The following is a 16,202-nucleotide window of genomic DNA, read 5'->3' on the forward strand; positions in this document are numbered from 1 at the left end:
CAGCATAAAAGTAATGGTACAGAATTGTAAAGAAATTAGACTTTTTAATTCACTAGGGTGGGTCAACCTTTAAAAAAATAAAAAAGATTATGTTCCTAGGATGTGACACAGAGATCATAATGCTAGAGTCTTTATTTAAAGATTCCAAGAAAGAATAATGAAGGAACTGATGGCGCTTATACGCTTACAGATCTCTTATTCGAGGCTTACTCCCTTACAGTATATGACCTGCTTTGCAATCTACAGTATTAGTATGGTTAAACCAAATAGTTTGACATCCGTTTATGTAGGCAAATATATATCATATATTTATATATATATAATATATTATATATATATATATATATATATATATATATAAATTTGTCTACCGTCTGAGGGCATCTTCATTAAAAGGGTGGGCCTTTCAGTCTCTGCCAATTTAATGTGTCATGGAAGCATGCAACATGGCTGATTCATCCTTTACCTGTAGTTTAAAGTCATTTATTAAACTGCTCCTCCTACATGTATTGGCACACTCTTCATTAATCAGTAATTATCCTTGAATCTTAAACCGTTTTCGCAACACAGCAGCACCTCATTCATGTTGTACTTTTATGATCTACTGAAGCTCTCAACCCCAGCTTGTTTTAATGAGCAATAGAATAAAATATTTACCACTACCAAAATGAAACCCACATCCTCAGTTGTCTTACAACTTTAAAAGACAGTGAATTGAATCTACATTTATATATATTTTTGGAAGCATTGAGGCAATATTATGTTCTGAGATTTATCTGAATCTTACAGTAGGTCGTCGATCCATACTTTGGAATCCGTAAGGAAGTTCTTCTGCTGTTGCGAGGACAATGTCATTTCCTTATTTTCTTTTTGTTCTACTTTTCAGTCTGTAGACAGAGGCTGACTTTCCTTGAGCACCCGAGTCTCAAATTCTCAGCCTCGGAAGTCGTCTGCTGTTTTTTGAAATTCCGGCTGTCCTGCATTTTTGTAGGTTGCATCAACACTTAAGTAAGAACAACCCCGTCTTTTAAGATAGATTTTGTTTTGCCCATTGACTATTGTTTAGGCTCCTGCTTCAAAAGCTGGCAGAGTTTACTAAATAAGCAAAAAACAGTTTTCAATTTATAGAAAATGTATTGTTCCAACCGCATACTTACAACAGGCGTTTTCAGTATGTTCACATTTTGTTTTGTAAACCTAAGTGAATTCAGTCGTGCATTTATATTGAAACTATAATATCCAACAATGGACATAGCCAGATATTACACACCAGTTTTGGTCTATAAATGTGTCCTGTGTTGTTTACCACCTGTCACTATGTGTTTTTCAATCAGGTTTTGCCATTTAGAGTTGACTTTTCAGAATTCATTATATATGACCTGAATTGCAAAACCATGAAGCCTGATGGCTTGCCCTTCTTGTGAAATAATTAGCCTGTCACTAGCACTCAACGAGGCACTCCCATCTTTTAAACTGTACCCTGGCTGAATTACTTCTTCTGAGAAGCCATTTACATGAAAAACAAGGGTATATTAGTCGCACTCCTTAACCATGTGGCTATTGACCGAAGACTTAAATTTACATACAGTACATTGTCGCTATAAGGAACCTGTTGGAGTCTGAGCCTTTTGTTCATTATATCGAGGGGTTTGTTATAGCGAAAGCACAATCAAAGTAAACGATAAACTGCAAGAGTAAGTTAATGAGATGGATTGTGAATAAAAGTATAACTACATGTACCCGTTTGTCTCATGTATGCAGTATTCTGACTTTGATTGATCCTATTCATTAAATAATTAAAACACAGTACAAAAAGCAAAAGCCCCGTTTTTATTCAAAATCAACCTGACATGAAAAGTTTGGATTCTCAAGTTTTTTTGTTGTTGTTGTTTTTTCTTTTAATCAATTTTGCCAAAAAACAGAGTGTTTTTTGACAACCTATATTCACGACAGAGATATGCCTGCGTTACTCCTTTTTTCAACAATCAATATAGTTTCCAGCTTTGTTGCAACTTTGAGGCATAGTTACGTGCTTTTTAAAAAAGACAAAAGAGCTGACTTCACTACAGAGGTGACATCCCATGCATACAGACCGGGATGTTGACAGTGTGTTTATATTATCTTTTTAAATGTTTTTATATTTGGGCTCCAGAGGGCAGGTTCGTTATAGCCGAAGGTTCGTTATAATGAAAGCCGTTATAACGAGGGTGTACTGTAGTTTCAGATTCTAATATGTTAAAGTACTGTGAAACGTATTAAATTGTTTCATCTGGGAACTGAAGTCTGTTGATAAATGAAAAGATTTTGGAGGCCAGTTGGTCTCAATTAATTCACCACTTCGAGGATGGAAATAAGAGCATAGCAGTTTCAGCCATTTGCGGTATTACTAAGTGTTTGATAAGCTACAGTGTAAAAGGCAACAAGCTCAGGAATATCTTATTAAACTCATAGTTAAACCAGGAAAGGATCAATCTGCTATGCACTTTCCATCCCTGCACTCAATCCTGAACAATTGGCACAGTTATAGGCAATCTGAGTTTAATTACCACATTTAGAAACAACACTTAGGTGAGCTTTCTAAATGCAAGTTCTAAATAACTGTGCCCCCTTAAGTAAGCATGAACACTTAACTGTCACTTCGCAATACCACCATTAGACTTTTAAAACTACAACACCACACAGTAGGCCAGCAGTACCAAGGTCTTTGCACTCAAACAGATAGCATTTTGGCATTCCTGAAAGTTGCAGTGTTGGCAGCAAAGTATTTAACAAACCAGGGACAAGCACAAGAGTCAGCTTCCCCAGGTTGCCTTGGCAACATGTCAGAAGCTTGCCCCTGCAGTTACTACACTCTCAGGCATCAAAGGAGCAATCAAGTTATGACCACCTCACCTTCCAGGCTGGCTTTGTGTGTCTGGAGGTGGGGAGGCGGGAGTTTCTCTTGTTTGACTCAGTTGTACACAAACACACTTAAAAGAAAACCCGGTGCAGTGCAGGCAACAAATCTTTGACTCACCACCACCAACAACCAACTCACACAGAGTGACTCACTCTGCACCATTCACAATGCATTTAAAAGATTAGCCACTTCCTGCTGCACTGTAGACTGCCTACTTTAAACACTGGGAAACCTGTCGCTCCTTTATTTTATGCAAATCAATGCAGTTGCACAACACAAGAGCTGGTTTATTGAGGTTGAATAAAAATACAGATACAACCTATTAAGTGCTTAAACTAATTGATTGCTGCTTGTTGCAAATTATTTTCTTTTCTTTAGATATAAAAGCACCACAAAAATAAAAGTGCAGCTGCTGTGTGTCCTTGTTTCCCACAAGAGAGATCTACAGCCCTCTCCCGGTTTGCCTGCCTGCCTGCTCTAGAAACAAGGCCAATGTTGCCGGAGTCACTCCCTGCTGCTTAGGAGGCCCTGCGACCCCCAGGATTCTACCCAAACAGGTGCTGGGCAGCTGCGGAGCTGCAGAGCGAGGCTCCCATGAGGGATGAAGGGTAGGGGCGAGCGAAATGCTCACTAATCCCAAGAGGAGAGGAACCGGTCTCAGATTTTACTACCAGATCACAGTAGTAATGTAGAAAACGATCAAATTACTGGATTCAGAAATATAATATAATAACCCCAAAGAAAGAAAGAAAGAAAGAAAAGAAAGAAAGAAAGAAAGAAAGAAAGAAAGAAAGAAGGAAAGAAAATCACAGCAGTTCATCAACTGGCCTTCTTTTCCAGGAAGTCAAAAAACCTGTTTGGTCTCACCTGCTACAATGGACGTCTAGCGCTTTGCTGAATGCATAAATGCTTTTGCCACTACCAAATCTAAAACACAGAATTTAAAATGGGCATCTTCGTGAGCCCTAATGTATTTAATGGTTTTATTGCAGGACACATTTACTGTACATGAGAAGGTCCAGGTTACAATATCTGAGCTACACTGCACATGACTGAGACTTTTAGTTAGATATGCTTGTACTGTATGCTGTGTAAATATCAAATGCTTTATAAGCTGCAGTGATTGTTTCTGTTTTTGCGTGACTCTGATTTTGTTGGTGAAGGAAATGCACAGAAACAATGTTTCCAAGCCATTTCTGTGAACCACGAGTCTGGGGAAACAGCATGCAGTCACGTGGCTCTTGTATCTAAGCCAGACAGATATCAGCTCTGCTGAGCACATCCTGTCAGAGGGAGAACAATAATTACTGCAAGTCTTGTCTCTGCTCTCTAAACTCAACTCGCCCTGCTCTTAGTCTTTTTGGACCAGACCTACAGACTATATTCTTTGTTCAAAACATAAACGAAACAGTGCATCAGCAGTCTAGCTTGTGTCAGTCATACTATTTTACTTAATGCAACTTGGTTTGGCACAAAAGCCCAAGATAGAATAGGCTAACGTCCATGCATTAACTCCAGGCAAGCCGTTATGATGTAGGCTTCATTAGCCCAACAAATCAGAAATGATGTTTAAGTACGTAACCATAATTTATGTTTTACTAGATTTTCAAGAACTTGTGCTATGGAATGTTAATCCTGCATTTTGTGTGACAGTCATACCTTTGGATGTATGGCCATCTCCACTGCACTACAGTCATGGTGGGTTCTGGAGGGGGATAATAAATACAGAATTTTGGATTCCTAAATGATCGCCAGTGTAAGATTTTAAAGTTCCGTTGGTAAGACTATACAAAATAATATTGGCGATTCTAAAGTTCCTATGGGGTGTCTAGTTGCCACTGTTGTCATACCAAGTATACAGACTTATTTGAAGAATGTGGATAAAGACTACTAAAAATAAACAGGCCATGAAGATTCTGAGGCTGGGTGTAATCAGTCAGCAGCTATGGGCAGCTGTTGGGAATTTCTATCCTGCTCTAGACTAGTTTCCAGATCCATTGCTGTTTTTGTTAAAGGCACTTACTTACAGCATATGTCAGTGTAGGGGCAGTGGTCAAAGGACACTTTGGAATTATCTAACTCGGGAGGCTATTTGGTCAAGTGGTCAGTGCACAGCACTAATACCGTTTCCACTGAAAAAGTGTCCTTTTTGCAGGGCCGTACCGGAATCAGGCTTTGAGTCAGGTCTCAGGCTATGGGGGCTGTGCCACCGACATTCGCAAAGCTTCTTGATCTTGAACTTATGTTTTCACAGAATAACATAGGGATATTTGAGAACCTGTTCAATCTTTTTATTTTATCTTTTGTGCAGTGTAATCCTTTAGTTTGGCACAGACCCACAAACAAAACTGTAACAGTACAATGCCGGTATATGGCTGTTCTGAGGACAAGAGATCTTATCGGGTTAAAATTGGCCTTCTATTAAAGACAGACAAACCAGAGAGTCGATCAAACTATCAAATCCCTGCAACCATTCATGAAATCATTAATTCATCAGATACCTAAACATGGCAATTTATCAGATATGGACTAGAAGGAGTTAAAAGGATTTAAATTCTCTCTGCTTTTGATCCCCTAATGTAGCTTCTATGTGACGCCAGTTTGCTTTTGTTACATACCTACTGACGCCTCTCTCAATAACTCTTAATTCCACAACGGACTCGACAGAGACAGGTAACAATAATCTAGTACTGAAGGGTTTCATTCGAACTCCCCGCTCCCTTTTAATACGATACATTTCACACCCAGTCTTCTGTTAGGGCAAACTCTAGACAAAGACAAAAGCTGAGACTCTTTTGAAAACAAAGAGTGAGGTTTGGTAATTAAATTGTCACACACACATTGGGGGTATGGTAGGGAAGCCCTACAGTATACATACCTAAACCTGTTCCACATTTCTAATGGCAATATACTCCTTATAATACGTATAATATATAAAATACAGGTTTATTTGTAACCTGACCAGTCTGGAAATGTACATTTATGCTGATGACTATGGCAAGGTATTATGTTGGGACCCCACTCGACCAGACACATTAATTAGAAATAGTCACATCAATGTCTGATTTAATTTTGTAACTTACATAAAAAAGTATGCAATTCTGCTGACCACTGTTTTATTCAAAGTACAACGAGTAAATACATGTTTCCCCACCCAGAGAAATCTTAGGGTTCAAATTGTTTGTAGCTGCTGCAGCATATTTAGACACACCAGTTGGAATTTTGGAGCCAGATGTATTAAATTGAATTACAAAATGGAAGAGAGGGAGGAGAAGGAAATGGAATGCGGGGCTATTAATAGATTGTTCCATTAACCAACACAACACTGTGAGAGCTGCTCTGGATAATCAAGACAGTATGGGACTGCAGTGCAGCGCCAACCAAATACATGTCTGAACAACTCAAACTGCGAATGAAACTTTAAACCATGTCTCTGCTCAACCTAAAGAAAGTAACGTCAGTCATTCTCTATCCTAATGTTTATCTGAATTACATTAGAAAACACCCAGGTTGCTAATATTTTGGCAATATCAGCACAGATTCAATGTGATGAGTCTGCAAGGTGTTTCACTGTTCTGGAGAGATAGAGTACATGCCAATTCTTTGTTAGGGTTATTTGTGACAAAGTAAGTTCTCACTGGAAGAGAAACATCAGTTATGTGTGTGTCTCAGATACAGAAGCACCTGGGAACTCAAGTCTACCCTTAAATTCTTTGAAACAAAGCAGCACACAAGAATCAGAATCAGCTTTAGAATTTCATTGAAGTGGATATTGCTGTAATCTCAGCCCTTACTGTAAACGAATATTATATTTTATGAGTTTTTTTTTTTTCCACGTCACATGCTGGTAACATTTTTCTACTAATGACAAATAGGCTAACCAAGGATTAAACAGTCAAGAAGATAAATGTTTCAGCTATGCCTTCACCAGTGCTGTAGCACTAGGATTACAATGCCATAGAATGTGAGTGCTATAGATTTATAGTAAGTTTCTATTGAAATAATACATGAATAGGCGGCATGAATTTTCAAGCAAAAAACTAAAACTAAGAAAAAAAAAAGAAGTATCCGGTCATTAAATATACTAATATCATTACGACAGAACGATATCTGCAATAAAATTTAAATAAAACCTATTGAGCAAAGCTTTTCTTAATATGCAGATGTGATACCGATGCTTAATCTTTAATCCACTGTGTATTCTTGGTGTGATCTGAGAATATCTGTAGGCTCATAGATGGGCTAGTTTCCCTCAGGTCCACTTGTACAGCTGTTGCAAAGCACTACTGGTGGCTCCTCTTGTTACCCTTGAAACAACTGGTGGGAACCCTGCAGCAGACACTGAAGCACAGTTGTTCATGGAGCGTTCTAACTATAGCTATCACACTTCTCTGCCAGTATCAGTCACTAGCTGAGGGCTTACAGTAGGAACTCGCACAGAAACAGTGTGAGGCATCAAACTCAAACAGCCAGAACCCCAAGGAGGAATATTGCTGTACACGCAAGACAGTAAACACCTTCTTACAAATTCATAATCCTTATATGATATTGTAGATATAGAATTACTTTAAATAAACAAGGGCGTACACATATACAATGCGTCTCGTGCCAATTCTGTTAACCTCCAAACAGCTATAAAGCAACAAACATTATTTGATTTTTTCAAATAATTTATTTGATTATTTTTTAATCTTCATTGGCTTAACATTATACCAGGATATGGACATTTTAACAAAGTAAAATATATTCAATACACTCCCAGTTAAAATGTGAAAAATAACTACACAATGTTGCACTATATACACCACTGTCTTTACAGCAACATAATTGCATAAGCCCTTTAAATGAATTTTCCATTAAAGTGTTTTCACACAGAAACAAACAACCTGTTGAAGTGAACAGGGTTCAGGAAATTAGCTTAACCTTCTTTAAAAGCAGCTCCTTTCATAGGACGACTACCACAGACACAGCTTGGTAGACAGTGCGTGCCGTCAACAAATCTCCTAATGACTTAATTAATTACAGCTAACACTAACCAGACTAATTTTCCTGTATTAGATTCATTCATGTGAACCTCACCATACAGCGACACAGCAGCACGAGCTAGAAACAAATGCACCATTCAGCCATATTGATAACATAATCTGAAGAGCTTGGCTACAGGCACAGTATGCTAAATAACTGCTGGACTCCATGAAAGGGGCTCATGTCAAACAAGAAGAAAATTGTCAAGTTAAACATTCATATGCAGAAATACTTCAGATGGGAACACAAAAGATCTTTTTTCCTGATCTCCATGTGCATGTTTATTACCTTGTGTTACAATGCATTTGCAGTATGATCTTAAAAACTATACAGAACTCAGTAAGACCCAGAGTTTGAAGGGCATTGGTGTCACTGCAGAGGTTCTGAGAATCAAATTGCATCTCCAGTCTTGCTGGGTGACCATGAACACTGCCGGTACTGTTTATTTATTTATTTTTTGTTTTAAATCAAAAAAGCATATGCGCACATCATAAAAATGTCACATACATAAAACAAAAAAATTAACAACTAAGCCTACACTGCAGGAATGTTCAAAATTAAGAACATTATTAAATGATTAAACATATGCCAAGCATCTCAACTCAGGAATCACTTAATAAGCTAAAAAAAAAAAAAAAAAAAAAATGTTCATAAGAGAAATCATGAGATAGCTGTAATTACAACATGCATGCGGAAGTAAATTGTGTAAGTAAACAACCCAGTGAATCTTGCCGCAAATAAGCGCGTCAAACGATCAGAAGGTGATATCATAAAAAAAATTGTATACTAATCCTTTGGCAGTTCTTTACCTTACAAGTGCATGTGACTCTATAGAGTTGTAGAGCAGAGACATATGTATCAAACATGGCCTATGATGGCAATCAGAAGAAAAGTTAGGAATAATTAACTGCACCGTAACAGTGACGCAGGATGTCAACCACAGTGCATGCAACAACTAGAAGATATAAATGGTACACCTAAAATCAAATTACACTGGCTTCAAAATCAGATGCTCTCATTAAAAACAAATAAATACAAAAAAATGAGGAAACACCCATTTCCTGTCGTAACATGTCACCCAGATCACCATATTAATAAAGTATTAATTATGTAGAACATGTAATGATTAAAATGAATATCTAAGAAAAGGTCAGGTCTATATGTTAGTTTAAACAAAAGAATCAACTCCACAAGACAAGACAACAGACACAAGTCTATCAAATGCAGGAGCTAGTTGGTAGTATTCAGCTAAACTTCTGTCATTTCTGCATTAGTTTAAAATCATTGTGCTTAAGTGCTTTCTTTGCAAGAGTGAAGGATGTTAACTACAGTATTTTACACACGTTGAAACTGATAACTAAGAGAGATCCAGAATTTTCACGGCAGTTCCCCTATGGAAGTCCGAACCACCGTCTTGGCTCCTCCCTGCTTTGAACGTCAGGCCATTTGCAGCTGATAAGACCACAGGGTCTCCAGGAATTTTGTAAACAGGAAGCTGGTCACAGAGAAATAGGTACACACTGGTACAAAGCCGAGTCTGGTACACCATCCATTCTCACAACCTTGGTTTCCAGGTCAATAAATTGATTAGCTTACAGAAAATGGTAACAGCTTCCAGCCTGTACCTTGGTGACCTTGGGCAGCAGCACTCTTTTGGTGTTTAATAGAAAATAGGAATGCAGTGCAATCGGACCATGCAGAGATGTACTGGGCCTAAGCTGCATTTCTGTCATAGCCATGGTTACCACGTATTAGCTCTCAATGCCCAGCATTCCTGATTTTAAGATGCAGTGGAAAATGGCTGGAAAGTTGCAACACCCAACAAATCACTGGTTTTAAATACACACACATGTAGCTAGTTAAATTTGTGATCTATTGATGTCACAATTTGTCAATTATTCATCTTTATTTTTAGACAATCATTTTACACAAAATGAATAAACAACTAATTCAACAGATACCTGTAGGCAATTGTCTACACACATTTCAAACCACAAGTGTTCAAAAAGGACCACCAAATCATGTACTAAAGAGAATGTTAGCAACGTTAGCAAATGTTAGCAAACAGTAGCTTTTGCCACTGAAACAAAACAACAGTACAAAAATAACATCATTGTGAGGAGCGATCGGGGTGCCTAAAAGTAATTTTTCATAGAGACTCGTTTGGAGAGATGTCCTCTTGCTAGTCTGGTGTGGTGTTTGCAGGAAGCCTTACCAGACAGTCGCTCTTTGCTGAAGACGAGGGAAAAAAAGGTCTGTTGCCATCAAAAACAGACTTTGGCAAGGCCTGGATAAAAAGTCCTGTGCCTATAGAAAACCCTTCCAAAATAAAGAAACTGTGTCTGCTAGCAGCTAATTGACCCCTGCTTTTGAAAGGTAGCAGGGCTCTTGTCATACTAGCTGTGTCGGTCCAAGAACTTAAACCTTGGGCAGGGGATGCGTTTGCACACTCGGCCTCCTGTGTTTTTTTGACACCGTCGTTATGAATGGCTTCCCGAAATTCCATTTTTCCTTATTCTTCGTGACAGCTGGGTTGCAAACATTAGTGCTGTGCTAGTAGGAGCTGATCGCTGCAACTCTGTAATGATGTACTATAAATAAGAGGAAAGACGCATCAAAATGACAAAACTCAGACAGCTTCGACAAAACTACACTATACAAAAGCCTGTAAAACGTTTTTCACGTTCAGTTAGCTGCACGGCCCATACTGTACCAGTATCTTCCATTAGAATGCTTCCAATAACACTTTCTTTGCTTCTTGTGTGGTAGAACTTGTTGTACTGTACATTCAGGCTAAGGAACTCTCTACCATTATGTTCCAATACACAACAGCCACAAACATTTAAATATACACTTCGTTCTGAGAAATAATAAATCATTTTGAATTTAGCTATACCAGGACACAATAAGCCCTTTGTAAAAAAAATAAATAAACAAAAAAACCCTACAGTAGACATGCCAATGAAGACAGGCACCATAAGGAATCCAGCCTTCAGTACAGATTTAAGATAAATATGTTCGCATGTACACTGAATAAGGGACCTCCTGCTATACAATTACTAAGCTTTTTTTCCTATTTCTTTCTATTTGCATTTTTTATAGCCTGCCACGAACAAAGGCAGACTTTTAAGATTAATCTGTGTAATTAAATAGCTTTCGTAGTCAGTAATAGCCATTCTCATTTTTTCTTTGAATGCCACTGTTTTTGCACTTGCCCATTGTAGATTTAAGTAACAAGCTGCTCTGTTTTTTTAAATAAAGAAATATATGCATACATGTATTACAAGATCAATAAATACCAATAAAACTGGACAGATTCACAAAGCATTTACTCTAGTGCTAAGTTTTCACCGGTAAACAAACGGGTAATGTTACAGAGCTAGGGTATGTGCACCATGGACTCCTAACATATACAGTATATGGCCCTATGTCTGGGAGGAATAAAACTCATTTTAACAGTTTAAGACTAGCAAGAAACTTCGTCAAACAACCATTTCATTGCTGTTTTATTACAACTAAGTTAGTTTTATACTCTTACAGTTGTTTCATTAACCTTCTGAGATTATGCTGGCTTCAACCGAGTTACCTGCTCAAAGTTTTGCAGCATTAACATTTTGTATTTACTTTTACAGTACAAACATATGCAAACTTAGCATTGGAATACTGCTTTCAGGATATGGCCCAATGCACTTTACCACTTGAAACTGGTCACCAGTCGCTACTGAAACAACCCGAGAAGTTCTGACCGAACAAAACAATGGGATAATTCACAAGCAGTACAGCGGGATTAAAATCGAGAGTTCTTGTGATAACATTCAAGAATCGTAAGCAACATATTCTTACAGCAAAAGCTACTTGTGTTTGCAAAATGCAATGGGCCCAGGATACAAAAGATATTCTACAGTCATGCCACTATTGTAACTTGTATGTTACTCAACAAGGCAAAGTGAACCAGGAAAAAATAAACAAATAAATAAACAAACAAACTTGAGACAGCTGCTCGGGAGCAACTTTCTCACGATTTTCTGAGATTTATGATCCTGCAACTATGTGCATGAATAAGACTCTTTGTCTGTCACCAGCTGATGTTGTCCTGGTGAACAGGATGTGATGTTACAGCTGTAATAATTAAAAAAGAAACTGCAAAACTGATACTGGGAAAGCCATCTGTGTGGCAGGAGGAGAATGTGCTGTTAACCAGGACCCCCAGGCCCCTGAGCCACTCAAGCCCTTTCTTTCCTCTGTACGGTCAGAAACTCAAATCAAGACACATCCACTTGAACACCTGGAAATCCCAGTGTATCCAGTAGGAATAAGACCAATACATTGGTTCAAATGTTAAACTACCGGGAAACTTCTGGGCAACGTGTTCATGTGGACATTTTTAATCAATTTTCACCGTGTGAATAGTTTCAGCCACAATACATAAACAATCTTAATTTGAACTACTGAAAATAACCCGTAGTTGATTGGAAAGTTGCCAGAAAAGCAAAAAAAAGTTTCCTGGTGTTGCATTAAACTTGCCTTGTTGGTCTTAAGAAACAAATCCTGTAAAATATGCCAGTTCCTACCATTCATTTTTGACTGAAATATCCATTGAGGCTTTATTAAGTCTATAAGCATAACTCAATAACGCACAGTAAACAGCAGGTGAGTAAACCAGACTTGGCTATTCCCATTTATAATATTTCCTATGATTTTTCCCTGTTTATCTTTGAGTTACTGTTTTGTGAAGTCAAGAAGTGTCCAAAGGTTAAAGGCAGCTGATTTATTAATGAAATAAAATGAGGCTGTGTAATCCTTTAGGTGTTTTATCTTTGCAACGCCTGCCAAATGTGCACACAACCACTGGACTGGTGAATGAAATGCCAACAGTATAGAACTGCAGTTGGGTTTGATAAATCCTTTCTCCTGTTGGGAACAATACACCCACATAGCTACTGCTCACATTCCTGGTGATGAACAGAGAGGGCTGCAGCAGCTGTAGTGCTCACTCTCCTCACCGCACAGCACAACACGGCTTTAAACTCAATAAGAGACACACTTGAAACCTCCCAATGCATTCATACGAAGTAGATATCCTGGAAATTGTGCTCTTTCTGGCAGTATTTGAATGTGTAATTCTGGATATATTCTATATTACAGTGTGTACAAAAAAATTAATAATTGGGGGTTGGCATGTAATTTCACAGGTTTTTTGTATATATTTTTTTTATTTTATAGCATATTAATAAATCTCAATTTCTCTTAGACAGGTAAAAAAAAAAAAAAAGTTTGCAGCTCTAAGAAAATGTGAAACCCTAAGGAGCTGCATTACGGATTTATTCAATTCTACAGCACAGCTGCCAGTGCTTCTAAAGTTACGAAATAACTATTTGTGTGTTTAAGAGGTGACATGTTGTGCAATCACAGAGAAGGAATTACTGTCTGCATCTGCGAATATCCCTCTGGTGAAAGAAAAGGCTTGTGAGAAACATGGACTGGCCAAAGGAAAGCACTAATTGGGTTTAATGCTTAAAGCAGCACTTGGTGAAAATGCTGACAATCATTGTGAAGTCTTAACTCTTACTTTTGTTTTCTTTCCATAAGGAAGTTACTCAATGACCTTTCACCCCCACTCTTTTTTTAACTGCTGCCCATTACAGCAAATGTTTATTTACTCAACTTGTTCACTTTACTGATTGCATATAGTGATACACTTAGAGAGTCAATGCAAGGTTATTGTAATGGTCTAAGCAGAGCTTGAACTCCACATTCACCTGCAGCCTGGCCTGGGTTCAGAACTGCCCACTGTTAAGTATATTACTTAGGTGATCAGAAGCTTGAAACTTGAGCAAACAGATCTTCTGTACCTGCAGGTTAAACTCCACATTGTGACCCTCCTGTACAGACTCAGGGGAGACTTTGTCATGCTGATACAAGTGCAATTAGTCAGCATCAGATTTAGCATGGACCCAGCAGTTTCAATTCAGTCAGAAACATGATTCACTCTGGGGCCTCTTAAGCAAAGAATGGATACAGTCCAACTGTCAGAGGTTAAAGAAAGAGAGGCTGGTGAATTAACCCATTGAGCCACCCTACAACTTTAAGTATTTTTTAACAATTTGCTTAATGGCAAACCACAGCAAACTTTCAAATATAAAACATTGTTGCCCGTCACCCCAAGTTGAGAAAGAAGCTAGAAACACAAAGCCACTTTTTCAGGAACAGTGGCTTGAAATCTGGTTCCAGGAGACCTAGTTTGCAGCAACTTTTCTGCATCAAATCTCCCCTGGTGTGCCATGCAGTGGCCTAAAACCTAGTCTCCTGAAACCAACTTCCAAGGCACAAAGTGTCTTCACGTTCCCTCAGCTTTACACATCCATTATTATATAGTCCTTACTGTATGCGTACCATGTAAACAATATTTAAAACAGGTTTGTGTTTTTGCACTCTGCACCACTGTAAAGCGTTATCTTGAAGTACAAATTGAGTGCAGATATGCACTGCTGTTTCAGCTCTGTCTGGCTCTACAGTACCTAACAGGATATCTCTGTTTTCATAACAGCAAAGGATAGCTTTTCCATCTTTTTTTTTTTCCTTTTTCCAGTGAGGCACTACTTTGCTTCTTCCTGTTTTTTAAAAGGAAAACTAATCATGTTTGTTATTTTTGCTTTTAAAAAAAATCCACGAGCAATGCTGTCGCTGTACCCGTTATTCCTGCAACAAAGAAAATGACCATGACTCATTATCCTCAGATAGAGATATTTCTCTGGGCTTACTGGGAGGGGGGGGGACATGGAACATTGTGTTGGTTTTTAAAAAATATATATTAAAACAATTTTAATGTAATGGTTCTGAGAAACAAGTAACCTTGGTGTGTGTTTTCCTTCTGATACCGTGCACGAGTAATAGGCCAATTAGATCACAGAAGGGTAAGCCGGTCAGACAGCACACTCGGACATCTTTAAGAAAAAATACGTAAAGTAAAAATCACTTTTTATTTACAAAAGTATCCTTGTTTGGGATTTCAGTACACAGGGTGATTCGAAAATAAGTTTACCACAAAAACGCACCATATCATTGATGTGGTAAACTTACTTTCTAATCACCCTGTATAAATACAAGTTTTAGTGCAAGTCTAAAACCAGTTTACATAACATCTGAAATTCCTGCACAAGTTACTATAAATGTGGGCTCATAGCTTCTGAGAATTTTGAACCAAACAGAATATGGCATCTATACCAAGCAAAAATCTGGTATTACTGTAAAATAAACCATTGTAAGTATATTTTCAGAAAAGCTTGTAGTACAAATGATAGCATTTAAATCAGACTGCTATACTGCTCCCAAAACTTAAAAACTGCTTGGCAATAAAACTGCATGAAAGAAAATATTCATCTTCCTTGTTGTACTTATTAAGAAGCAGTCAGCTGCATTCCTGTTTCTAAAAAGCTGTTCGAGTTAAAGGTAAAAGCTGTGAGCAATAGAGGAAATACAACTATGGCCCCCATTTATACACCTCGGGGCAGCTGCGAAGCCATAGCCAAGGGGCTGAAGATCGTCCACGCTACCTGGACAAGCCTCAGATCACCTTGCTGAAAGCCTCAGATTGCCAGGAGGGTAACCTGGGATCAGAGCCCAAACAAGAAACCGAAACCACCAACGGCCAGATGTGTAGCCAGAGTCGGGGTTTGTTTATTGAAGTCAAGATTAGTTCAGGGATTGTAGATTCCCTTAAAGTATAGAGATTTAGGAACTTTTTTATACCAGACGCCTAGCTGAGACACACCTAACTGCTGATTAGATTTCACAGCTGGTAATCACCCGCAGCAGGCAAGCTCTCCCGGAAGCACCAGGCACTTCATTAAATCATTTACAACTATTACACACAATACTATTTACAATATATACATGCATAAAAAAACCCTCTTCGTGTGCAGGGCTCCTGCCCTACCATACTCCCTATAGAATAAACTCACTTTGCTTCAGAAAGCCGAATGAAATCTGCTGAACAATGTTCCATTAACGTTCCAATTACATACCACTTTGGAGTTTTCCATATACTTCATGAAAAATTCCCAAAAATAGAAAGATGCGACATTTCGAAATCTAACATGAAATACTGTACTACTATTATGGCTTCCGGTAGACTTTTACGATATCATTTAGCAACAATCTGTGAGTGAGATTCAGTACACCAATCCAGATACAGGCTTGCTTTTCATAATACAATTAAAGAGTGAGACACCTACATTTGGTTATGCAAAACCCAACACTGAATAAAATCCCTAATAAA

At 38.1% G+C, this 16,202-nt stretch overlaps 1 protein-coding gene across 2 annotated transcripts in view; it reads right to left on the reverse strand.

The window, feature by feature from the left end:
* Positions 1 to 16,202, reverse strand: part of wwtr1 (WW domain containing transcription regulator 1) — a 35,199-nt gene that overhangs the window by 12,034 nt on the left and 6,963 nt on the right. The gene's annotated exons all lie outside the window — the stretch shown is intronic.

The sequence above is a fragment of the Polyodon spathula genome, chromosome 14, assembly GCF_017654505.1.
Source record: "Polyodon spathula isolate WHYD16114869_AA chromosome 14, ASM1765450v1, whole genome shotgun sequence".
NCBI lineage: Eukaryota > Metazoa > Chordata > Actinopteri > Acipenseriformes > Polyodontidae > Polyodon > Polyodon spathula.